The sequence below is a fragment of the Rhinopithecus roxellana genome, chromosome 11 (genome assembly GCF_007565055.1).
Source record: "Rhinopithecus roxellana isolate Shanxi Qingling chromosome 11, ASM756505v1, whole genome shotgun sequence".
Classification (NCBI taxonomy): Eukaryota; Metazoa; Chordata; class Mammalia; order Primates; family Cercopithecidae; genus Rhinopithecus; species Rhinopithecus roxellana.
The window spans coordinates 67826491-67853965 of NC_044559.1; the positions used below are offsets into that span (position 1 = coordinate 67826491).

General features: G+C 34.6%; 1 protein-coding gene across 1 annotated transcript in view; it reads right to left on the reverse strand.

Annotated features, from left to right (window-relative positions):
- The window catches only part of PCDH15 (protocadherin related 15), a 1888416-nt gene extending 1862877 nt beyond the window's left edge, over positions 1 to 25539 (reverse strand). The window contains exons 1-2 of the mRNA XM_030941310.1: positions 25462 to 25539; positions 25219 to 25347 (exon numbers count right to left, since the gene is read on the reverse strand). The gene's annotated coding sequence lies outside the window, so the exon portion shown is untranslated. The remainder of the gene's footprint in view (positions 1 to 25218; positions 25348 to 25461) is intronic.
- Between the last annotated feature and the right edge of the window lie 1936 nt (positions 25540 to 27475).

A 27475-nucleotide genomic window follows, 5' to 3' on the forward strand; every position in this document is an offset into this window, starting at 1 on the left:
TTTTTCTTTATCTAACAAAAGAGAGTGCATGGTTTATGCAGAGAGACAATTTTTTCTCTGGTTTTAGCTCTAAGATATAAAAGGAACTTATTGTATACATCTGGAAATAAGAGGTACTGAATACCTAATGTATATTAAGATTAATTTGTTTTAGCTTTTTTTTTTCAGTATAGAAGTACTGTGTGCTGACTTACCTTATCAACCATTCAAAGAGCATTTTCAAAGACTGATTAAAATAGAAGAGTTCCATAAACAATTTTCACCAAAGCATTGAAAACTATTATCTAAGATTAAGAAAATACCTTTCTAGGGATCCCTCATATCTAGGGATCTAATGACCATTATATCCACCTGTTATAATGGAATTAGGACAACCCAGAGATCTGGATGATTGAATTGTCATTTGGGGATTATTACCATCATACAGCTCAGTTTATGGCAATTTCTATACATGTATTTAGTATTAACTGAAGGAAACTCATAGGAATTAGATGTCAGACATGAGGACTACAGTCATATCCTTAGAGTGCTTGTGTCCTAAAATGAAAAGTGTGTTTTAAGAGGCTGGGATATGAAACCACCTTTATTCTTGTCAAATACATGTCATTCAAGCTAGTGACATAATTTGCACAATATAAACACAAATAATAATGAAAAATTTATGTGAAAATATGTTTCCAATGTATAGGTAGTTTTAACCATTCTTTTTAGAAGAAATGTATGTGTGTGTATGTGTATGTGTGTGTGTGTATGTATGTCTTAATTGTTGAAATGATTAAGTCATTCACAGATTTGTTAACAATGTTTTTCCATGTAGACAGAGTGATAATAATTTGTATTACATTTTACAGTTGTTTGATGCACATAAATAAGAACCAACTCAAAATTTTATTGAGGTTAAACTTCAAGAAGATAAAAGGAAAACTAAAACCACAAAGTAAAATATAATTAAAACATTTCAACTAAGAAAAAAATAAAAAGTTAAGCTATCTCAGACAATGTTCAAGGTAGAGGTTGGTTAATTGCAATGGAAAAACTGCTAACTACCACAAATAGTAATTTAGAGACATAAATATTATACAGGTGTGGCTGCAGGAAGTTGATATTAATCAAACACATTTGGCGTTTTCAATGTTGCAAAATTTACAATTGTAAACACCTTCCAATTCAATCAAATGTTATGTGAATTTTAAATGAGTTTCAATAAATTATACTGTATAAAAACAGGATTTTTACTATGGATCATAATTGTTAATGTGTTTCATACTCAAGGTTGAAATATAAATCAATTCACTCTATTATTTGGTTTGGAAGCTTAAGAGGACAATTCACATTTCCCTTGATACACTCTACCAGTGTCACTGGACTGGTGATGTGACAAGAAAGGTCTTCTGTAGAACTGAATTGTGATAATATGGAGATTATAAAAAAATTATATATGTACCTAAGAATATTGACTTTAAAAGCCTTCTTCAGATTGCAACATTGATTTCTAGATCCGTTGGGAACTGGCTGCCTTACTTAATGTAACAATCTTAGCAATGGAATAATCATATATATCACCCATGGATAATTAATTTTTAATCATTGAAATTCACTGAAATACGTTGAACATGAAAATACACAAATATAATTTTGTATGCTAGGCTAAGTTTCAAATTCTCTGAAATTTTATCCTAACCATCAATCAAGAGGGTATAATAAGGAAAGGTTGAACATGTAATTATAAATTCAACATTCAGGAAGTTTATTTTTCTCTTCCTTTTAATTATCTCACAATGATCTTGATTCCTGCAAAGTATTAGTATATCTGGTAGGTGAGAGTCTGTTCCCTTTAAACGTCATCTGTATTACCCAGCTTTATACGACCAAAATGTCCCCCAAATTTAAAGCTTTGCACAGTAAGGCCTTATATGTACACCTGGCCTCATTTCAAAAGACTAAAGCAGTAGTTCTCAAATTCAGCTGCACGTTAACTGTTTAAGCGCCTGATGACAAAGCCACATGTGAAACTAATTTATGCTGAATCACTGGGCCAAGGACCCAGGTATCAGTAATTTTTAAAACTACAGAGGAATAACCAGGGTTGAGAACCACTGCACATAATGGTAAATGCAACTTTTATTTAAGTTTTTTTTTTTTTTTTTTTTAAGAAATAATGGTTGAATTGATAATGATCTTAGTACCAAGTAAAGGCAATTTTTTCAGACTTAGAGAATTCATACTGGCATTGAGATTATTAAAGAACCTAGAAATCCAAGTGTTTTTATTTACAATCTTCCTGTAAATATTAGAGTATGCTACTGCTCATCCTTATTTGATAATTTTGGAAAATACATTAAACATTTGAGATTGAATATCAAAAATCTCTAAAATAATTTTAGGAATACCATTCTTCCATGAAATAAGCTCAATCAAGATATATATTATAGTGCCCATTTAAGAAAGTCTAATAATAATGCTTGCACTGCTTAAATATTAGGTTGATAAGTTAATTATTGTTAATCCTACTTGCATAATCAACAGGTACCTAGAGACGGAGTCTTAAGTATAGACACAGAAGTTGTATACTTTTAAGAACTTTTAAATTTACGTCCTGGTTAAATCTTACTCTAAAACTATGTTGAATGGTTGTGATTAGTACATGTGTGATTAGAACCATCTTTCTCAGGTTATTACACCACCATACAGACACAGCAAAAGTAAAAGAATTAAAAATAAAGCAAGAAAAATAATGTAACACCTGATTGGCTTAGAGATAATTATTTTGAGATCCTAATCCTACCAAAACATTCTGCTTTTCTTAATTTGGTCCTACTTTTTTTTGTTTGTTCGTTTTAATAAAAGATGAACCAATATCCTGAGAAATTTTCAAACAGGGCTGGGTATAACACTCAGTCCCTAGATCCCACTATGTTTTAGAAAAATTGTAAAATATTTCAAACAAGAGTAAAGTTTCAACTCTGCACCATTGTGTCTTTGTAATACAGGGAAAGTAACTCCACTTCTCTCCCTCTCTCGTTTTTGGCACATGCAAGGCAGAGAAAATAATATCTACTCCAGTTATCCCATAGGTTATTATAAAATATAATAAGAGATAGAAAATCACTTTATAATGATCAAAGTATTATAAAAGGAAGGCATGATTATATGTGGGCTTAACAGCAGTCTGTTATTTACCATTTAATGTATTTTAATGTACGTTTCTGCCATATTTAAAAATGATTTTTTTACATTTTGATTTTTAAGTGAGAGAGTAATAGTATGACATTATGCCACGTTATATTTGATGCCATTATGTCAAACAAACCAGCAAAAGCATTTTAAACTATTTGGAATATGATAAAAATAAATCTTTTAACTATGATAATCAGGTTTTTGAGGATTCAGTTTGTACAGCAAAAGCAGAGGCAAAAAAGGCAAAAATAGATAAACAGGATTACTTAAAACTATAAAGCTTGTGCAGAGCAAAGAAAACAGGAGGGTGGAGGGTGGAGAGACAACCTACAAACTGGGGGAAAATATTTGCAAACTTTGTATCTCAGTGTACTAGTGACTATCACCCTAAGAACTGGTCATGGGTGCACTGTCACGCATTTGGTATATTTTAATATTCGGGATGCTGCCACTTACCATGGCGGGAGCCTGGTCCCTGTGGAATCGATTGTAGCTGGACTTATCTTGAATATTCTGAGCCAGCATACCCAACCATAATGTGCTAATTCATTCATGCTTGAAGGGCGTAACAATCAATAGACGTTCACGCACACACGTACGTTCACGCACACGTCCTTTCACGCACACACGTACGTTCACGTACCATTTAAAGGGCTGCTTCCGATTAAATCCGAAAATCCGACCTCCCCCCATCTCTGACTTTATTGTTAAATTAGGTAAGAGGTACTCTTGCCGACCCCCAAAAACAAGATACTTAAATTGAGCTCTAAAAATCATAATTTAACCATGAACACTCCAACACTAGTCCCTCGATTAACGTAATTTTCTAAAAAATCCTAATATTCTCCAACCAAATAAGATCTCCAATTTATATGTTAACTAAATTTCAGTCCTAATACTTATATAATAGTTCAAGTATCCCTCTCTGAAAAGTGTGTATCCCAGATATTATAGTCCTAAATCAAATATAACTTCAACTACATGTCGCCCCTCAGCCAAAACCTCTGCTAATTCAACTATTTTAAAGGCCCTAAACTTCCAGGACTGTAAACGACCACTTTAGATTTATACCCAACAAGATGCTGACATCCCCCTAGTATTTCAAAATACCACTCAAATGTTTTTCATCCGGTTAATGTAGCTTAATTATTTTAAGCAAGGCACTGAAAATGCGTAGATGGGTCCACACAACCCCATAAACATAGAAGTTTGGTCCTAGCCTTTTTATGAGTTCTCAGTAAAATTACACATTCAAGCATCCCCGCCCCGGTAAGAATGCCCTCCAGATCACCTGGGTCAAAAGGAGCAGTTATCAAGCACGTATAAACACAGCTCAAAACACTTTGCTCAACCACACCGCCACGGGAAACAGCAGTGATACATTTTAAGCAATAAGTGAAAGTATGACTAAACTACACTAATATTTAGGGCTGGTAAATTTTGTGCCAGCCACCGCGGCCACACAATTAACCCAAGCTAATAAAACTCGGCATAAAGAGTGTTTAAGGTCTGCACTCAATAAAGTTAAGCTCCAGCTAAATCACAAAAAAACTCCAGCTAAAATAAAATATACCACGAAAGTTACTTTAATGTCCTGAGGACACAACAGCGAAGGCACAAACTGAGATTAGAAACCCCACTCTGCTTAGCCCCAAACCCAAATTGTTATATTAACAAGACTATTCGCCAGAGTACACGCAGCAGCTTAAAACTCAAAGGACTTAGCAGTGCTTTATATCCTTCTAGAGGAGCCTGTTCTATAATCGATGAACTCCAATACACCTCACCATCTCTTGTCACTCAGCCTATATACCACAATCTTCAGCAAACCCTAAGAAAAGCATAAAGTAAGCACAAGTGTGCACATTAAAACATTAGGTCAAGTTGTAGCCCATGGGATGATAAGAAATGGGCTACATTTTCTACATCCAGAAAAATCTCATGATAACCTTCATGAAATCTGAAGGATCAAGGAGGATTTAGTAGTAAATCAAGAATAGAATGCTTGATTGAATAAGGCCATAAGGCATGCACACAATGCCTGTCACCCTCCTCAAGTAGTGCTCTAGAAATCACTATTACTAATAATTATCTACACACGTATAGAGGATATAAGTCATAACATAGTAAGTGTACCGGAAAGTGCGCCTGGATAAACCAAAATGTAGCTTAACCCAAAGTATTCAGCTTACACCCAGAAGATGTCATTATAGCCTGATCACTTTGAGACAGCTCCAGCTCCAAACCTTGCTAAAAAGTATTATTAGAACTACTTAAATCAAACCATTTACCCTAGACAAAAGTATAGGAGATAGAAATTACTTATTCTGGTGCAATAGATATAGTACCGTAAGGGAACAATGAAAGAACTATATCAAGCACCAAAAAGCAAAGACAAACCCTTGCATCTTTGGAATAATAAATTAACTAGAAAAAGCTTCACACAGAGAGTTCTAGCCAAGTCCCCCGAACAGACAAGCTTCTCAAGAACAGCTAGAAGAGTACACTCATCTAATGTAACAAAATAGTGAGAAGATCGATGAGTAGCAGTGACAAGCCTGCTGGTCAAATGACAAAACCTGACTCTAGATCTTCAAGAAACCTTTGGCTTGTAGACAAAGATGGGAGCATCTATGAATGTAGAAATAATAATGGATTACACACAGAGTATAAATTGGACTGATAAGAGACTAAAAACAATTACGAACTTCGCAGAAGAGAAACAGCAAGTGAATATAATTTATAAAACAGTATAGGCACTCCAAAATTTGGAGGAAGGAAGGAAGAAAGGGAGGATGGAAGAGATAGGGAAGGGGAAAGGAAGCGTAGGTAAGGGGAGGCAGAAGAGGGGTGAAGAGAGAGAATAAAAGACAGCAGGGAGAAGAAGCAAAAGAATTAGAAATGAACTATGTTCCAGGACCCAAGAAAGAGTCTCATCTCCTTTAACACATTTTCTGTACTTCATTGGGTAGGGCAGAAAATGTGTTAAAGCAGATGAGACTCTTCCTTGACTATATAAAAGTTAGATCTCTTCTCACATTAATTTACTTCAAGCTATAGATATCCATAAATAATTGGTATATATCTGTTACCAAAACACCAGGGGTTCTGTCTAGATCCTGCTGCTCACCACACAGGAAGTCAATCACTGAGACAATGACTATTGCCAAGGAAGAAGACTTTAATCAGGTCCTGCAGCCAAGGAAATGGAAGATCAGTCTCAAATACATCTCCCTGACTGACTAAAACTTAGATGTTTATATAGCAGGAAAGAAATGTAACTATGTATGAAAATAAAAGGAGCTCAGTGTGGGATAAGAAAGCAATCATGATGAAGAAAGGGCCTGGCATTTCATTGTCTGGATGCAATAATCTGGTTTCAGTTCTTTGATATGTTCTGAGAGGCCTGGGGATCCTTTCCTGAGGAAGGAACTCAGATAAAACAAATGTAAGTTTCAAGCTTTAAGACCAGAAGGGTTAATTTCTGTTAATCCAAAAACAATTGTCTATGGAACTATACGTGTGTGTGTGTGTGTGTGTGTGTGTGTGTGTGTATAAATATGTATAACACATACACATATATACACACAATATTTGAGTAATTTTCTTTTTGTTGCTCGACTTGTGTCCATTTCTAAATGCTTCACTATTGGCTATTCCAGAGTAAAAATGACATCTGACCTGACTGGGAAGAGTTGTAATTCTTATACGTGCAAAAACAGATGAGAGAGGATTTGCATTTTCAGATGAGTGTAACCAGTCTAAATGTATTGCATGATATACAACCATACTACACCAGATGACAAGAGATGAGAAATTCAGAGGCTGCTCCAGCATTACAAGTTATATGAAGATGGGCATGCACTATGCTTTCAAACCATGGTCTTTATATTCATAAATAGCTATAAATATACCGTCCTTAACATCTCATAGCTCTCATGGTAATCATGTGATGTCAAATATGGAAAAATTGTTAATAATCTGTAAAGTACTGTTAGGTACTCTCAGGTATTACTAAAAATTGTGTCCACTGTTCAGATCTTTATATCTTCCTGTGTACCTAACTATTGGAATCATATGTCAAAATGAAAGACATCTTCATTTATGTATAAAAATATTATATAATCAAATATTCAAGTTAATGTACACTCTCCATAACATAGTATATGCAAGAATAATACATATCAAAAATCTGAAAAAAAATCAAAATAATGCTATGTCTTTATTTAACATTAGACTTATGCTCAGGCATATGCCTAAAATGATAAATAATTCATAAAATGAGTCAACACTTCATATGGTACATAAGGTTACAATTGCACACAGATATTTCATGTGTGGAATTGCTCTGAAAAGCACTGTTCTGTAAAGGTAATATTTAGAAAATAAATATCTGATCCATATATTGTCAACTGTAATAGAAAAGCAAGTAGAAATAGCTCTGTAAACAATATTTAAACTGTCATAATAAGGAGCAAAAAATTGAAGCTATTTTTAAATAATAGGCAAAATAGAATGTGTTCTTCAAACCTTGTGAATTTTATACTGAAAACTTCCAGAGGTATATCTTAGGTAATTATAAGGCCAAGCACAACAACAAAACAAAATCCTAACTTGAATCCATCAGATGCAGATTTCATGGTTGACTACATCAAGAGGAAGTTGCAAGCTCTAAAAGCTGGAAGGCCAGTCAATATCAGCAACTCCTCAGAAGTGAAGGAAAAGCATTTTAAATTTGTTTAACAAAACCATGTTTTCAAACTAACTTTAATTTATGCATGAGGGCCATTAAATGTGTTCTTTTTAAAAGGAAACTTCTTAATTGGAACTAAATCATTCATTATTCACTGTGATACAGGTTATATACCCTCAGGTTCTATGTGATTATTTACATGTTCAGTTGACAGAAAGGAGAAAAAAACTATTCTAATGACTTAGCTTCACTTTGACTCACTGGTTTTTATCTCACTTTAACTTCTAATCTCGGTTACAGAGAGTGTTAAAACTGGAAGAAAAAACATTTTGGTAGATGATAAAGGATAAGTACTAGTCATTTCAAGTTTTTGAAGCTTTCATTAAATAAAGCAAGTTATTTGAAATCTTAAAGCTATTTAAATAAAGGGCTAAGACTTTTCTGTTTTATTTACATAAGAGCTTAAAAGATACTGTTGAAAATTTTACAGTTAATCTATTGAAGGGTGTGGTTAGACATTTATTTTGACAGTGCTCACTGAAAACTCAATTATACCCCCAGAGTCAAACTTGCTCGTCATCAAAATATCTAAAGATCTGAGTGTTTATGGGGTAACAAAAAACCCCACATTAAACAGTTTACCAGAAATCTGTCACTACAACATCTAAACGAACAATTGGGTGGTTGTCTAAGGCACTAAACTCACTATGATATTTCAGCTAAAAAGAGTGAAATTATACCTAAGCACTTCATTCAAGTTACCAAAAGAGAAGATATTCTTTAATAAAAAAGCACATTTGTAGAATCAAAGAATCTCATTGTTGTAAGAAATATTTGAGATCATTTCAGTTAGGCTTTTCATTTCTTAAATTTGAAACTGAGGCTGAGATTAAACAGGTAATAAGAAGACAAAGCTGATCCATGACATTGGTTTGGGCAATGATTTCTTAGATATGACCAAAAACACACATACAACAAATGAGATTACATCAAACCAGAGAGCTTCTATACAGCAAAGAAAACAATTAACAGAGGGAAGAGAGACAACTCACAAACTGAGAGAAAACATTTGCAAATCATATGTCTGATAAAGAGCTAATATACAAAATGTACAAGGAACTCAACTCAATAACAACAAAACAAAAAACCCTGTTAAAAGAAATGGTCAAAGGACCTGGACAGATATTTCTCCAAAGAAGACATACAAATGGCCAATAGGGATATTAAAAGGTGTTCAATATCACCATTGATTAGAGAAACGCAAATTAAAGTGAGATTTCTCCTTACTCATCTTAGAATGGCTATTACAAAAAAAATGAAAGACAAGTGTTGGTGAGGATTTGAAGAAAAGGGAACACTTGTAAAATGTTGGTGCAAATGTAAATTAATGCAGCCATTATGGAAAACAGAAGGGAGGTTTCTCAAAAATAAAAAAATATATAATTACTATATGACCCAGAAATTCTACTTCTGCGTGTATACTCAAAGGAGTTAAAATCAGCATGTTGACTAGATATCAATACTTCCATGTTCATTGCAGCATTATTCACAATAGCCAAAATATGGAAACAATCTAAGTGCATATCAAGGGATGAATAGATAATGAAAACTATATATACATATTTATAGTGTATACACACAGTGGAATACTATTCAGCCTTTAAAAAGGAGAAAATTCTGTCATTTGTGAAAACAAGGAAAAATCTAGAGGATCTTATGTAAAGTTAAATAAGTCAGGTACAGAAAGACAAATATATCATGATCTCGCTTACATGTGAAATCTGAAAAATGTCAGACTCATAGAAGTAAAGAGTAGAATGATGGTTAGCAGAGGCTGGAGGAGGGGGGTTAAACAGGAATAGAAAATGTATTTGTCAAATGGTACAAGGTTCAGCTAGATAGAAGAAATAAGTCCTACTGATCTATTGAGCAATAGGGTAATTATAGTTAATAATAATGTATTATATATTTCAAAATTGCTGAAAGAGTATATTTTAAGTGTTCTCACCATAAAGTAATGATAAATATGTGAGTTGAAAGATACGTTAATTAACCTGATGTAAATGTTCCACAATGTATACATGTATCTTAACATAATGTATGCTATAAATACATATGATAATTAATTATCAAAAAATTAAGATGGAGCTGAGTCAAGAATCCAAGACTCTGAATTTAGATTTTTCATTTTCTATTATGCCAAAGTGTTTCCTGAATATTAAAATTGAATATGGCACATCCAAAAGAATATGTCATAAAAAGACAGGAAAGGGTGGACTGCTGTATATACTCATATTTTTAGTCAGTTGTGTAAGATCTTATTGGAAGAAGAAAATCAGATACTTTAAGAAAATTCTTATAACTCCCGTAATACTAAAATTTTATGGCAAACCGAAAACCTTCAAAATATAAGGTTTTATTTAAAGTGAATCATATAGATGCAAAGTTTTTACTGAGATTAGGTAACCAAAATCTCTCAAAGCAGCCACACACGTTTTAGTCTGTGCTATGCAGAATAGCAGAATGGTGCCAATGGCAAAAACTATTTCAAAAGAAATAAAAATTCTAGAGGTCTCAAGCCAGCTCTACCAATCTATGTCTTAGCAACCTAGTGTAATTCCTACAAATTCTGAGTATTGCTTTTAATGTATCTACATGTATCCCATATCATTTCATAAACTTCAAATACTCACACTTTATAATTGAAATGATATACAAACTTTATTATTAAATAAGCTATGGGTTGATATTCTCAATCTACCCTATAAGGATACTATCTTCCTGTCAGAAAAGCTGAGACTCTCCAATACATATTTACTCCCCAGATCTTTTTTCTTTTTTTATTTTTTTGAGACGGAGTTTCTGTCTGTCGCCCAGGCTGGAGTGCAGTGGCGCAATCTCGACTTGCTGCAAGCACTCCCCAGATCTTAATTGTGGAATCTCCAGACTGTGTTCAGTCAGTAATCCATTATTAGTTTTGCCTCATGTGTCCTAACCACCTTCTCTTTACCTTCTATTTAAGCCCCAAATAAAAGTTATTATTCTTGGCCCAATGATGCAAATCCTTTGAAGGGAACTGGTGACACTACAGCCTTTCTTTACCTGCCACCTTGTGATCCAGGCTTCCTAGGTATCTGTGAATATTCACATCAAGTTACCTGGACTCCATAGAGATAGAGGCAGCACCAACAAAAAACATAATTGAGAAATACGCCACTTTTAAACTTTCGAATACATGCCTCACCTTATAATATGTGAACTGATTATTCACTTCTAGACATTCAACTTTCAAACATGTATGCTCTGTATTAAATATCCACATCCTCCTTCCCTTTCACTCAAAGGACATCGGGAAAGCAAAAAGATGGAACGCAAAGTTCACACATAAGGATAATTATTTGTGATAATGGTGATAATGATCCCTATTTCTTTTTCTGCTCTTATAAATTTGCAAATGTCCTACAAACTAAGTGTATTAAATAAGTCTGTGAAAGTTCATACAAGTCCCTAGTATTATTTTTTTCTTACTCTCTAGAAAGTGCTAGCCACGTAGCTCAAAGCAAAATAGAAAAGACGCAAATCATTCATAGGACAAGTGTTGATGCAACTTTCAATTACTGAATACATTTTTAGCCATTTAAAACTAAAAGAAAAGTAACGTCTGCAATCCCAGCACTTTCGGATGCCCAGGCGGGCGGAACACAAGGTCAGGAGATCGAAACCATCCTGGCTAACACAGTGAAACCCCGTCTCTACTAAAAAATACAAAAACAAAAATTAGGCGGGCGTGGTGGCGGGCACCTGTAGTCCCAGCTACTCCGGAGGTTGAGGCAGAAGAATGGCGTGAACCCAGGAGGCGGAGCTTGCAGTGAGCCGAGATCACACCAGTGCACTCCAGCCTGGACAACAGAGCAAGACTCCATCTCAAAAAAAAAAAAAGTACCAAAACTCTTTTACTCTTTTTCTATGATTTAAATTTTATTTTAGATTTGAAAAGTGAGATATATATCACTTAACAGTCAGGAAGTGTGCAGTAAACTCAATCTTTGAACCGACGTTACCTAAAACATGTTCCTTTTCTTATACTCATCTCTAAAATAGAGGTAGACAGAGAAAGTGCTTCTTTTTAGAGATTATAATGAATTCAAACATATTCATTAACTTTATAGCAGTTATTTTGGTTTCTCAGTGAAACATAAAAAAGTTCTATCTTATTGGAAAGAAAACCAAGTAGCTATCTAAGTACTTGATGGGAAGGAATTTGTTCTACTGTTTTAAGTGCATGAGTGATAAAGCAAGACTTAGAAATATTTTTGTTAGACCATTTCATTTTAATAGTATTTTCTATTATAACGGAAATTACCTACAGTAAAATAATTCAAAATACCCTTCCTTCTGAAGGTGATTTCCACATAAAATTGTAACATTACTATGATCTAAATTTAAATAAAATTTTCTATTGATGTTAAAAGTTTGATAATATGCAGTTTGTTAAAGTGGTTTGGTCACTATTTGGGTACTATCGACTTCAAACCATAGGTGTTTAAATGAATCAAAGTCTTTGGTTTATTTCTATAGCTTTTTGTCTAATTTGATTAATAACTAGTATACCAGTCATTCATATATAGTCATAACTGGCCAACCAAGGTTTACTTGGTAGGAGGGTGACAGTTTACCCTTTAATACCATCTGATTAAAATATACAAGATGTTCTACACAAATAACAGCAAATTGTTTATTTCTAACAGCATAATTTTCCTTTTATAGGAAGCTCTCAACATTAATTTGGAGCCACATTTTAATTTTATAATGTAATCATTCAGTAAATGGCCATTAGATATTGGGTTATTTGGAAAATTGTAAAAAATCAGATTTCTGACAATGTCCTTTAAAATAATTAACTCAGCTGGAAACAGTAAAACAAGACTTAAAAATACAAATCATAACATGAATATTCAAATGATTGTACAGTGAAACAATTGTATGCAAATAATTAAGAACAGTGACTATAATAAAAAAGTTTAATAGATTTGACATCAACATTTAAAGAATATAACTTACGTATATGAAAATAAGCCATCAAAACTTGAAGCTATCAAATTGTGAAAAACAGTAGTAAACAATAAAAATCACTTACTCATTGGAAACACTGCAAAATGTCATGAAATCATTTCAGAAATGAAGGTACACTAATGAAAAATAATCATAGTTTTAAACTCAGTCTCACCTCATCTTTAAGAAACACACAGTGTAAAACAGCAATAAATGGGATAATTTATATTACTGCAATAAAATGCAAATATATGTATTGCATACTAGCACCCTCTCTTCAATGTATACTTTAATCCAATAGCTTTCTACCACTAGAAATTTATCATAAGAAAATAATGGTGGCTTACACCTATAATACAAGCTCTCTTGTAGGCTGGGGCAATAAGGTCAATTGAGCCTTGGAGTTTCAGATCAGCGTGGGCAAAACAGTGGGATTCTGTCTCTACCAAAAAATAAAAATAAATAAAAAATGCCAGTCATAGTGGCTGGTACCTGAAACCTTGCTGCTTGGGAGACTCATATGAACCTAGGTTGATTTGAGAAGGAGTATCATTTGAGCCCAGGAGGTTGAGTCTGCAGTGAGCTACGATCATTCCATCACTGCAGCCTGGGTGACAGAGCAAGACCCTGTCACATATAAAAAGGAAAATAATTCAGAAGGTGCACAAAAATATATAAAGATATTTCTGAAAGCTGCATTTGTAATACTGCAAAATCAATGCCACATTGAGACAAGGTACCAAGATTAAGGTGGAGTCACCAGTGACAACTGAAATCTGGAGTCAGAATGCTGTATCTAAGTGGGATGATAGTTTCTCTGCTGCAGCTCACCCTCACCATGCAGCAAAGTTGCTCTATTACTTCTGAATTTTTCACATTCTTAAAGAAAAGCAGAAAATCCAATTTTAAGACAAAAACCAAGTTACAAGTATTGACAGAAAAATCACTTTTAAATAATCATAAACAGTAACAACACACTATAACAATAAATCTAATTCAGCGTGATACCAAGCTGTACCAATAGATACAATGAAACTGCATAGTAACAGTAAAACAATTGTATGGTAGAAAAATACTGGCATAAAAATGTTCATAGTAAATTCATAAATGGAAAAAACAGTCTGTTTTATTTAAATCAAAAGGAGCTAGATGAATTACAGACTACAAATTAATAGTTATACCTTTCAATTTTAGAACTAATGATATATTTTTCTTTATTTTTTGAGTTTTCATTATTGCAATGTATTATGCTGAAATTAGCCAAAAAAAGAGAGTAACTCTCTGAGTGATATAGAAATTTCTAATGAGAAATAAGATGTGTCCCTAACAAACCCACCTATGAATCAGTTTGAAAGCAGCAAGAAAATTTTCATCACAGTCAGGGAGAATGGGAACCTGTGACATGTGGCAGTGACATATTGATAAAACTGTGCACTGAGCTGACTTGAGAAGTATTTGTACCTAATGATTTCCAGTGTCATAAAGCATAGCTAAGAACACTGAATATTAGCACGGTTGATATTTGGTCCCTACAATAGAGTATGGTGGTTAATTTTAGATGTCAACTTGAATGGACTAAGGGTTGCCTGGATAGCTAGTAAAACCTATCAAAATATTATTTAATGTAGTATTGTATAATATACATTAAATACATTATTACATTGCATGTATTATAATGTAATACATTATAATATATTAAGGACATTATTACATTAATACATTACTTAGTATAGTATTACTTCATACATTAAAATGGTAACTAAGCTTGAAGAATCCCTGAGCACACAAAAGCAGACAGACCTCATAAGCAGCCTCTCAACCTTGATTGCTTTGCAAACATAAACAAAACTTCAGGTATTTCTTGTAAATGCCTATATGAAAGAAAAACAGAACTTTCTTTTTCTTTCCAAAAGGAGTGTTTACTGTAGTTTTCCTGTTCCTGTATCACATTACACACTGAGTGTGTGGGAGAGCAGAGAGATTTTATTTACAAGTTTTAGATCAAGAGAGCATAACCAGATCTCAGGTTAAGACTTTACATTACAGAATACTCACATTGGTAATATTTGAAAGATATACTCTTCACTGTAATTGCCGCAAACAATAAAATACTCTAAAACAATAAGCAATGTGTTTGTAAAAGGCCAATAACATGCTTATATTTTTGCTGTTGAAAAACTACACAAAAGCAAATGACTAGAACAGTAGACCAAATAGTATCAGTAGAATTGTATCATCAAACATTCCAATGAGCTTGAATATAAGATCTGACATAACCAGATACTTCCAGGGCAAGGTAATCCACTGCATTTACATTCTCTTTCTACCAATTAGTGCAAGCATATCCAGATAAATGATATTGATTCTACATTATTTTAGAGTGAAATCACCTAATAACTTCTTCAGTACTCTTTCTTTCCATTTTTATCCTGATTATTTGTCTGATAATGATCATTTGAATTGGGAAAACTCTGATTACATTACATCCTTCAGTCCAAAGTAGCATTAGGTAAAGACATTTTGGCTGCAGACAAATCACTCATAGTCATCAGCTTTTAGAACATTCTGAGATTTTATTTTCCATCTAAACTTTTCAGTTAATTTTACTCTAACTTTTAATTGATGTTACTGAGTAGCAAAGGAGCCTGAAGGATACTGCTTTATTTTGAAAAATGAAGAAAGAAAGGCATGTAAATCCTATAAATGTAATTCTAATGAAATCAAGATAAAATATAGTGTTTATAAAAAGAAATACAATTATGTCTAACAACCATGCTTTCATTTCAAATAATTTTCAACAAGTTAGTGATGTAGAATAAATACAATTCCAGAAGAATCTAGGATTTTTTTCTATTGCATTGTTTTTTATTAAATTATAGCTACTTGAAGGCTTTGAAAAATTGAACACCAGTAAAACTGCCCTTCTTTTGTTAATATATTTTGTTTTCTTGTTTCATTTTTTAATTCAACTAGTCATTCACCAGAAAAATTTACTTAGGTCATCCTTTCTTGGTCATCCTTTCATAGCATTTAACGCAAGTGTTACTTGTTGTAGTCCTTTGTCTATGAATCTATTAATGCTGAGAAACTGAACATTCCTAGGAGTGTCCTAATAGGAAAGAAAAATTAACAATTTCAGCTGTATTTTTACTTAAATAAATATTCATATACTTTGCCTTTCAGGATCATGACAAACACTTTGATTATATAAGAAGGTCTTTATATACACATCAAACTACCAAGAAGTCATATCTGATTTTATGCTTTTCTACTACTCTTCCCCAAAACACTTGTTCAAAATCTTTACTTTTAAAGGGTCTGAACTGTGTGTCAAGCACTGACATCAGCATGTTACCTGAATTATCTCATTAAAGTCTTGTGATACTCATGTGCTATTAGCAGTGAAGAAACTGCAGCACAGAAGCTTCAGGTAAAATGTCCAGTTTTAGAGAAACTAAACAGTAGAGTCTGGAAGACCAATTACGCACTTTGTACAATTGCCCATTATTGTGTACTGATTTAAAAAGGCATATGAGAGATCAACCCATTAAGATCCATGACATAAAGAAAATTGTTTGTCCTACAATATCCCAATCTGGATGAAAGCACATAAAGAGAATATGCTTAAGCATGATGACAAAAAATTAGAAAGAACTGTGAATACGCTTTACAAAACAAAAAGGAACACAAGGGAATTTGGAACCAAGTTAAAAATTAAATATGTTCATGTACACATAACAAAAGCATGATCGTAAATAAACTGAGTCAACACTGTACTATGAAGGTGAAACTTTCTTTTTAGGATAAGCTAAACCTTGTATAACTTGTAAAAAAATGCAACCACATATGTTTATGTACTAAACCCAATTTTTTTTTTGGCTTATATACTAAAAACAGAAATTTCTTCTTGTAATGAAAAAAAAACACAGGCATCAAGGAGTAACAAAATTAATGTCTTAGAATGTAAAATATAGAAGCACCAGTTAAGGTTTTTTTTTTTTTTCACATAATACATGTGAAAACTGCATCAGAATTTTAAAAAACCTACAGCGTAATTGGTTCTGACAATAAGCAATCACATTCTGCTGGAGGTAACTTTAGTAACGTCAAGCAAAAGTCTTAAAATTATGACAGGTGGTATTCATTTAAAATACTCTCAAGAGCTCTTAGAAATCAAGAACACAGTATCTGGACCCTTGATTTGAATCCACACTCAATCTCTTTCTAACTGGGAAACTTGGGACAAAGTTTTAAACTTTCCTGAACATATCATGCCTAGCTAGTAATAAGTTTAGAAAATACTAGGCGTTTATAAAGTTACAAAAATCAAATGAGTTAATAAATGTAATGTGCTTAAAGTAATAACTGGCACAAAATAATTATAACATAATTCATTATTATTTTTAATATCTAAATTTTCTTTTTTTCTTTTTTTATTTTTTATTATACTTTAACTTGGAGCTATTTTGAACAGATAAATACATATAATTAAAATTTCTAATACGTGTTTTTCATTGCTTATCATGTAGAAAACTATAGCTTTCCAGATGAAAATATAGTAGCTAATGTAGAAGTCACATATAATATTTATTAAATTGAAATGCTATCATTTTAAATTATTTTGAAGCTCATTAAAGTAAGTCTGAACTGGCCAACTTTTTATTTATTAATTAAATGTTTGCCTAGAACAGTTAGTATCCTTTTCTAAGACTTAATTTCCAAATTTATAGTCTTTCTTTTCCCATTTGGAGATGGGTAGGAGTACTATTCCTTTCTTGCCCATCCCTTTCTCTGTTTTCATTATAATAACCAATATGCCCTTGCCTAAGCATATGCCCACAATTAATAATACAGATTCACTGTACTGTTTCACCAAATTTAACCTGTTATTTTTGGAAATAGGATGTTTAAAAATGGGTTTGTTATTCCTTAATACAGACCAAATGTTATCAGTATATTGTGGTCCAGATGTATTCTAAATACCAATTGAAAAACATTCTTTAACCTAACAACACACAACATATTTCAAAGAGTGAATAACTGTCAGAAGCTTGGGAATTGTAGATATTACTGAAAAACTATTATTTTTTTTGCATGTGTGTTACAAGCATTTGCGTAGGTTATATGTTTTATAGCTCTAGTTATAAAAATAGAGAATAAATTGTATTCCCTCACATCTGTACAAAATGGTCAGCAAGAATACACATCTACAGAAGTTTAAAGTATTTACTCTTTTTTTTAGTTAATTCATGTTTCAGAACCTTAACACAGCAAATCATAATACCCATTGATTATAATGTCACATTTCAGTTATTATATTATTACATTTACTTATTATAACTTTTAGAATTTTAGGAGGAAAACAATAATTCTGAGTATGAAATTTGAATATTTGCACCCTAAAAATTTCCAATTCCATTTTCAATAATTTAGTAGAATGTTTCTTAGAGAAATAAGAAGACATTTAAAAACATGAAGTACTAGGTTCCCAAGTATATTGCAAAGCCATAAATAATATATAATCTAGCAGTGGTATAATAATTAATATATTATTTTTCAGTTATATTAAGTTTTAAGAACTCAATGCTCCTAGTATTTTTAAATAATACTATATAAAATACAACTCAAATGATATCAGCTCAAATACATCTTTGCAGGTAAAGTCTTTTAAAATTAAAAATAATTTAAAATTTTGTCATACATTTATGAACCCATTTTAAAGAACATAATATGTCATGCAAATGTTAATTTAATACATAATGCATTAGTAAAAACTGTTCTGAATATATACATATATTATGTTTATGTTAGAAAACTATTTTTAAACAGCAATTAGATTGCATTGATTCATCAAATTATTAAATCACAGCATTGCTAAACTCAATTTTTACTCTCCTAAGCATATTGGAATCTATGAGAATATACAGTAGAGAGAGTAATTTGAATAGAATTTAACTTACATGTTTTAGCAAAGAAGAAATAAAAACTGGAATATCATGGATTTCTAACATGCCTATTTGTTAGTTGTCCTGTTAAAAATTTATGTATAGAAGCATTTTGAGTGAAGCCCACAGATTATTTAATAACTTATTCATTGTTCAAAAAAGTCTGTCCTTGTTGGCAATGTGGAAAACACCGTAGAGCAGGGGTCCCCCACCCCATGGGCTGCAGACCAGTTACCTGCTCATGTTCTGTTAGGAACTGGGCCTCACAGCAGGAGGTGACCTGCGGGACACGTAATGCTGGGCAGCATTACCACCTGAACTCCGCCTCCTGTCAGAACTCAGAGCGGCATTAGATTATCATAGGACCAGGAACCCTACTGTTAACTGCACATGTGAGGGACATAGGTTGCACACTCCTTATGAGAATCTAATAACTAATGCCTGATGATATGACGTGGAAGAGTTTCACATACCCCTATCCCTACAACCCACTCACCCAGTCACTCTTGGTCTGTGAAAAATTTTCTTCCACAAAACTCGTCCCTGGTGCCAAAAAGTTTGAGGACTGCCGTGTTAAGGTGAAAAAGGGTACATGTGGTAATTATTAAAAAAAGAAAAAGTTCAATAAATATACGAAAAAACTCTAGCATACATATGTATATGTGGACATATATACTTACATATACACGATTTTTCTGATTTGAAGAATGTATAAAAAATGAGAAAGTGACATTGAAAGCCCTTTTTAAGGATCATTCATAGTTAAATATAAATATACTCTCTCTATATATATAAATATATATTTATATAACATATACACACACATTTTATATAGACAGGGTCTCACTATGTTGCCCAGGCTGGTCTTAAACTCTAGCTCAAGTGAGCCTCGGCCTCCCAAAGTGCTGGAATTATGGGCGTAAGCTACTGCACCTGGCCCACAGTTAAATATCTTAAGTCAAAACTTAAAATTGTAATTGTACTTCCTTTCTCTTCCTCGCTTCACTCTTGAAAGGAATTCAACACTGAAAAAGAGGTGGAGACTTAACTGAGTCATTCACAAATAAGAACTTTAGAAAAGTGAACAAACATAGTTATATGAATCATTTCTAATGATTTGCTCATCTTTAAAGCATAGGCCAATATTTCCATTTTACCCAACTTTACGCAGCTGTATGGTGCAGTCCAGAACATCTTAGTGTAAGAGAATTTTTTCATAAAATGTGAGATATTTTATTTAAATTAAATGGCTGATCAACCATAAGAATTCCAATGTAAAGTAACCAAAGAAGTACAATTCTTAGAAGACAATCATGAAATAGTTTTAAGAATTAAAGAAAAGTAATCACTTCTCACCAGGAATAGTTGGCATAGCATAAAATAGTTTCTCACGTTGGCAAAAGAAAAACCTCCAGAAACCTGCATGCAAATGTCCTCTCCCCACTCCCACTCCTAAAGAAAATACAGGCTGGACCGAGGCACCGTGATTTCTCCTGCCTCTTGGATTTGCTGTCTGTACCACAGATGTGTCATCTAGTCTAATCCCACTCATAAAACTGAGCAAATGGCATACCAAGAAATGGCATACCAAGACAGAGGATCTAACATGTGTTTGACCTTTCTGAAGCATCTCAAGTCCCTGGATTCTACCTGCTATTCTCCATATTTTCAAACATGTTCTCACCGAAGTATCGCTAGTCCCTGGATTCTACCTCCTGTTCTATATATATTCTAATGTTAATGTCCTATTCTCATTGTTAAAATGTGAGTTTCTACACAAGTTGTTTCTTATTTGTACCTGAAGACTTTGAATAGGCTCTGGCACTCCCAGACACGGGATATCAGACAGATGCAGACCTTAACTAGGTCGTAGGACTGGACTTACATAGAAGTGGCTGTGGTTTTTGAGGCTAGGTTGTAATGGTTTTGTTGTTGTTGTTGTTGTTGTTTTGTTTTTTCATTTTGTTTAAGGACTTGAAAATCTTCAGGGGAGATGTGTTAAGATTTATCTTCTTCTAGTGATCCTCTTTTAAAACACAAATCAATCCTGTTAAGGAATCCATTAAATCAATATTAGTGTGAATGGATTTTTTAGGTAGCATGGATGAATTCAATGTAAATGCAAATGTAATATGTGGAAGAAGACCCATTCTCATTCTATGAATATAGGACAGGGATGAGAATATATATAACATTATAGTTAATGAAAAATATATGTTTCTGGTTTATGTGAAATCAATTTATTTTATATATATATATTTACAGATATAATATGATTTTCATCAGATCACAGAGGATGAGGAAAGAAAAGATAGGAGTGGTGGCTACTAGATCCTCCTGGGGGATTATTTTTTAAAAGGCAGTCTTTGGCAATAATGGGCACTAACACCTTCTGATAGATATCCATTGGCTTGAAGAAAAAAAGTGTCAGAAATTTATCATTGGAGAAAAGTCAATGTTTCCATTAGTATTAATGTAGCTAAAGATGGCTCAAGGGTAAAATTATTCAAAATACTATGCATCACAATAGTGCCATCCTGTGGACTACTCTCTCTCTCACCCCATGGGGAAAGGGACTATGTGAAAGTAAAAGGAATTTCTAGAACAGCTAAACAAAATTATTTATATTTTTTTACATAGAAATTGATTGTGTTTCCTATCAGTGGTGTATAATTATTTTACAAAGAAGCCCTTGAACTATGGCAGAAATTCTGAAGCTGTGTCACTATGTGTCAACATCAATATATCAATCATAATGCCTGTGATTTGGGGTTAATATGAAGCAAAAACAAACTTCTCTTAGGTTAAGTTTATTTTCCAAGAATTTAACTAGTTTCCTATTTTTATCCCCAGGTTTCCAAATTCTTAGTGTAACACCAACCAAATATCAAAAGAGATTATTAGAGTTTCAATAAAAAAAAAGAATAAGCTTATAATTCACATTATTCCACTACATGCATTATTAGAGAGGACATTTCATTAAAGCATGCAAACTGCATTTTTTTTTTTTTTAATTTCGACATGTAGATAGTTTAAACTAGAAGCCAGCCAACACTTTGATATAGCATAAGACAACTGGGAAATGTCAGTTGAGTAAAGTGGTTACTTAAAGAAAATAAGCAAATACAATATTCTTTTTGTCTATTGATATGTGACGCTGTACTATTATTGGGCAAACTTTTTAATTGGTAGAAAACTCTAATGCTTACGATCACAAAAACATGTTCTGTAAAGTAGCACTGTATATGAAAATAGTACAAAAAGCAGAAATTGGAACTCTGACACTATAGTGTCAATGAACATCACACAGATTGAACACCACAGTAATGACCAACATCTTTAGGCTGGAAAGAGTGGGAAAAATTACGAATTTCATGGAGATGTTATTTTCAAAAATAGGCTGAATAAAATGACCTAACTCACCATTGCATTCAGAATGTGATCAATCATCTCTTTCACTTTTATGTTACCTTTGTGAAGTTTTATTAATGGAAATGAAGAGATGTACTAGAAAAAAATGATTGTAGGCACTGTTAAATTCACTTTCTCTTTGTATAATTTCATGAAAGTGACCTGAACTGCTTTGCATTAGTAGGGAAAAGATAAATATATAAATACATGAAATTAAAAGGTGAGAATAAAAAAAAAAAAGTTTGTATCCATCCAAGTCAGAAAGTGATAATCATAATGTTTAAACTCATCATCAAACCAAACCCATCAGTACACTGATTTTTTTTTTAACTTAAGATTTTAATAATGCTGAAGCATTTCTGTCACCTCAGTACTAGTGCTTTCTAGTTTAAATCTCAAAGGGCCACGATCCAAGGCTGCAAATATACAAATGATAAAACTTTGATATTTGAGAATGCCCATCTTCTAACAGGACAGCCATGACAATAATAATGGCGTTGATAGAAGAAAACAAGAAAATTTCAAGAAGATAAATACTAGGGAAAGTTTTTACATTAAAATGCAAGTATGACACCCTTCCTCACAAAAATCAAGTTCATTAACACTAAGCCTGTCAATTTCATAGAATACTTCTTGAACTAGGAGAACTGAAATCACCCATCCTGTTAGATATGCAATTAATTGGACCCTCTTGAACCAATATCTTGCATGTTAGGAGTTGTAAATCTCAATTGTTAAGCATCTTCAGGCATTAAAATTTGAGAAAAACTGTTCTAGAGCCTGGAGCTAAAGAGTTTATTTGAAAGTCAATAGTTACAAATGAGAGCTGTTTCTTCCCCCCTTGGGATTCTCAAGACTTTTCAAAGCATTTACCAAGAGAAGAATCTGCCCTTTGAGATAAACCTGTTCATGCAGATTTAAGATAAGGTTGATTTCTGCTGATGATAATCCATCTTCCACACACACACACTCTCAAACACACACCCCTCAGAGTTTTGCTTTATTTTCTCCTCTTTTACACTGTCCTAATTCTCCTTCAGTACAATCCATCTTCCTAATTTAGTCCTACTCTCACCACTTTCATGGTACTCTGGTCTCCCTATACTCTCCATGTCCTCCAACACACCTGGCTCAGCAGGAAGCCTAGGCATACACAGTATATACCGAGGAAATGTATAAACCATACTGTCAGGGGATTAATTTATATTAATTCAGGGCAACCCAACTGTGAGCTGCCCTAAGAGGAAGAATACAAGTAACGAGGGCCATTGCACAGAGGGAGATTTACATTCAGACTGGAAGCTACAAGTGTAGAGAAGCAAGAGAGAAAGAGAGAGAGAGAGAACAAAAAAATAAAATAAAAAAGCAAGCAAGCACAGAGCAGCAGCAGCAGTTCAAGTTCCAGATTCTACTAGTTGCAGTTTAATGTAAAGGGATCCTTGTAGAGCAGAGATGTTATTGAGGCCAGATCTTGGACCTTGCCTCCCACTGCTTTATAGGATATCCTGAAATCTACAGCACACATGTGTGAAAAAGTGGATAAAACCATCTAATATTATTCTACTACAACAAATCAGATCAGAAACAAAATGTACAGTAGTGTCTTTATGGAACTAAGTATTGCAAGATCCGAATACTAACGGGTTCATTTATTTCACTGATTACTGTATGTAGATATGAAATTTCAGGCACTGATTTTTCATTAAACCACTCTCTTAAGGTTAACTTGCCTCTCTCTTTTCACCTGTGAATCCATATTCTTGCCACGTAAATTGTAATACTGATTTTTAACATTTTCCCACAGTTCAAAAATATTGTTTGCCAAAAATCAAGGGCCTTTTCTAATAATTCATGTAATTCCTATTATTAGCTAATGTGTAAGAGTAGGGAACAATTAAACATACTGTATACAAAATCTTACCATGCTGAATTGCACCCAAGATATTAGTTCAGTCATCCTCCAAATTACCTCAAAACTAAAAAGGATCAGAAACTTAAATAAAAAACTTCAGGCAAGGTAGGAAAGAAGTCTTTTATCATCTCTGTATATTGCAGAAGTGTTCCATTCTCTCTAAATTCACATTACATTTATTAATGAGCAGCAAATGGAAAGAAAGAAAATGAGAGAGAGAGAGAAAGAGAAGAAGGAAGGAAGGAGGGAAAGAAGGAAGGAAGGAAGGAAGGAAGGAAGGAAGGAAGGAAGGAAGGAAGGAAGGAAGGAAGGAAGGAAGGAAGGGGGGAAGGGAGAGAGGGAGGGAGTGAGGGAGGGAGGGAGGGAGGAAGGAAGGAAGGAAGGAAGGAGAGAAGGAAGAGAAGAAAAGATAAAGAAGGAAAGAAGTCAGGATGGTGGGAAAGTGAGAGACAGAAAGAGAGACAGAGATAACGATGAGAGAGATAAAAGAGAGAAACTCTAATGTCTTTGATATCCCCCAATTTAAAAGACAAGGATGTGACCCCTCCCCCCCGTTTACATATAATGGAACAAGCCAAGTCTCCATTCACTACATGTGGACATTAAGAAAACTTGCATAGGGAAAACTTTTGGGGGGCAATGAAGGTGATTTCTGAGCTGCCACTGCAGTTGTATATGACACTGACATTTATTTCCCATAATCCTTGCCCACAGGAAACACATCCTTTAAGAAACTGAATAAAATCAAGTTGGACATTCTTAAAATCTACAAGGTATCAACTTCCCTGAGAAGCTCACATTCCCCCAACACAAACATATATATGTAAGGAGCAAGGCATTCAGGCGATGAGCTGTGAAAGGTACTTCCACCTTGTGAGGGTGCCAAGGATTTGGTTATTCCTGAACCTGGATCTGAAAAGCGGGGGTGGGTTGTGCGATGATAAATGAGGGTGAGAAGAATGTTTCCATGAAACCAGACACCCTTTTGGAATCTGGGCTGAGAATCAGGATCCCACCTCCTTGCCTACCTCCAGGCTCCAGTAAGCAACCGCTTGCGTCCTCCCCTCCGTTCCTTCCGCAGCAGCGGACGTAGGGATCCCGAGCAGCCAGGGAGCTTATGTCCCGCAGAGAGCTCCTGCCAAGCGCTTCTCTCTCGACTAGTTATCAATTGAGAAAAAAAGGGACAGAGACACACAACAAGGATGGTGATCAAAATCCAGTGTCAGGCACCAGGGTCCCAGAAGGTTTCGGCTCCTCTTCTGCGCCCTTACCCGGCTCTTTTCGCCTGGCAAAGGGTCACCCAGGGAGCCCCCAGCAGCAGATCCTTCCCTTTTGCTCCTCCTGATAGCGCCAATCTTCGCCGCCACTGCCACACTGCGCGCCCAGCTATCCACTCACCGCACAGCGAGAAGGCCTGGCGGAGACAGCGCGGGGGGGGTGATTAAAAGGATAGATTTTTGGAAGGGTAAGGGAGAAAAACTTTGATGTTGTAACCACACACAGGACTGAGAAGAAACCAAAACAAGTTGCAGCTTCAGGAGCGGGGAGGACGCTCTCGCCAGCTCGGGAAAAAAAAAAATCACTCCCTACCAAAATCAGGGGGAATAAGCTCCCTGCTCCTTGAGCGATCACCGAGCGCACCTCTTAATCTCTGATCTTCGAACCCAATGAAAAAGCACAGGGCATGGGAAGCCCTGTTGGTTCACGCCCGGGGTGCGAATACCAAAAGCGCCACCCGCTGGAGAGGCTGCGGGGTACTCGAGGCAAAGACAGAGGCAAACGCAGCGCTGGGAAGAGTGAGGAGAGTCCGAGCTGCCGCCTGCAAAAGCAGAGACGCGTCTCCTTTGGGCAAAGTGACTGCTACAAAGTCTGTTCCCTCCTGCCCAGGGACAGAGACATTTAAAGGCCTGAACGGACGTCAGCACCAGTCGAGCTCGCTGGGTGAGCGCCAGGTGTCCCCGCCCCACGGATTGTAGCGCGCAGAGGGCGATCTGCTGCTCGCGAGGTAGAGAGTAGCTTACTTGGGGAGAAAACAGAGCTGGTGGCGCTGTGGAGTGTCAAACCCTGAAGCCCATCGTCCAGACGTTATACCGGTGGCAGTTCCGCCGTGAGTGCACTTGCCGAATTGAACAGCGCCAGAGCTGCTTGGAGAGGGGTCTGGCCACTCTGCGCGCGCGCACCCAATATTGGGTTACCGAGGAGCTCAACACCTGGTTTTTAGAAAAAACAAAAAAACACTTTTCTCTTTAGCTCTGGTTTGAGTCAGTGTTCTGATTCGTTTCTCAAAGTTAGTTGAAATCTACCGAGATATCTTTTACAAGAAAGGGATTAGAATTTCCTCTCTTGAAATTCCAATCAAGGCAATACTCAATCTTTCCTTAACCCCCACTTTCTGCTTCCTAACTCAGAGTCACAATGGATGAAAGTATTCGTGTCTTCAAATAACCATTACCCTGCATTCTAAGGCGATTTGCATACTGAGAGACCATTGGTAACTTAAAGAGCCTTTGCACAAGGAAGTTGTATTTCTTATAGTAATACCTTTCTGTAAGTGGTTGGTATTTTCTGAGGATTCGGCATCTATTTCCAGATCGACAGTGAATAATTAAATTCTAAAACTCAGAAACATAATGGAAAGTGGATTTATTTTTGCTGAGTAAAGTGATGAATTATGTTTCCAACTTGTTTTTACATTTTTGCGTGGTATATCAGCTATTAAAGCCACAGAATCTAACAAAGGTGGAAAAAAACGGAATTCACGTTACTGTGGTCTTTTCCTACAATTCCTTTGAGGAAATACGTGTGTGTGTGTGTATTATGTGTATATTATATGTACATATAAAATACTGTCTATGCTATTAGGAGCCCAGGTTCTGTGCTGAGCACCTTGAGCCTTGTGCAGAAAATAGTGAAGAATGGGTAACGGAATGGAGAATCTCAAGACCAAAGGAATCTGTGGTTGTGGAAGGCATTTACGGCTGTATGTTTTTCCTTATTTAGTTCCAACCTAACCAAGGTATGGTCTTCCTTGTTTAGTCACTTGAAGTCTTTCAAAAGTGACATCAGTTTAACTTAATAATTCCTGCACTGCACACAGTATCAAAACATCAGAATGTATCCCATAACTATATAACAGTTATGGTTTGTCAAATAAAAATAGTATTTTTAAAGTGACATAAACACAAATTCCGCCGGACAGCAGGGCCCATATTTATTCCATTTTGCACAACCGCCCAGCGGCCCTCCCTCTAGCGGCGGTCAAGGAATCTGTCTCTCTCTTTCACT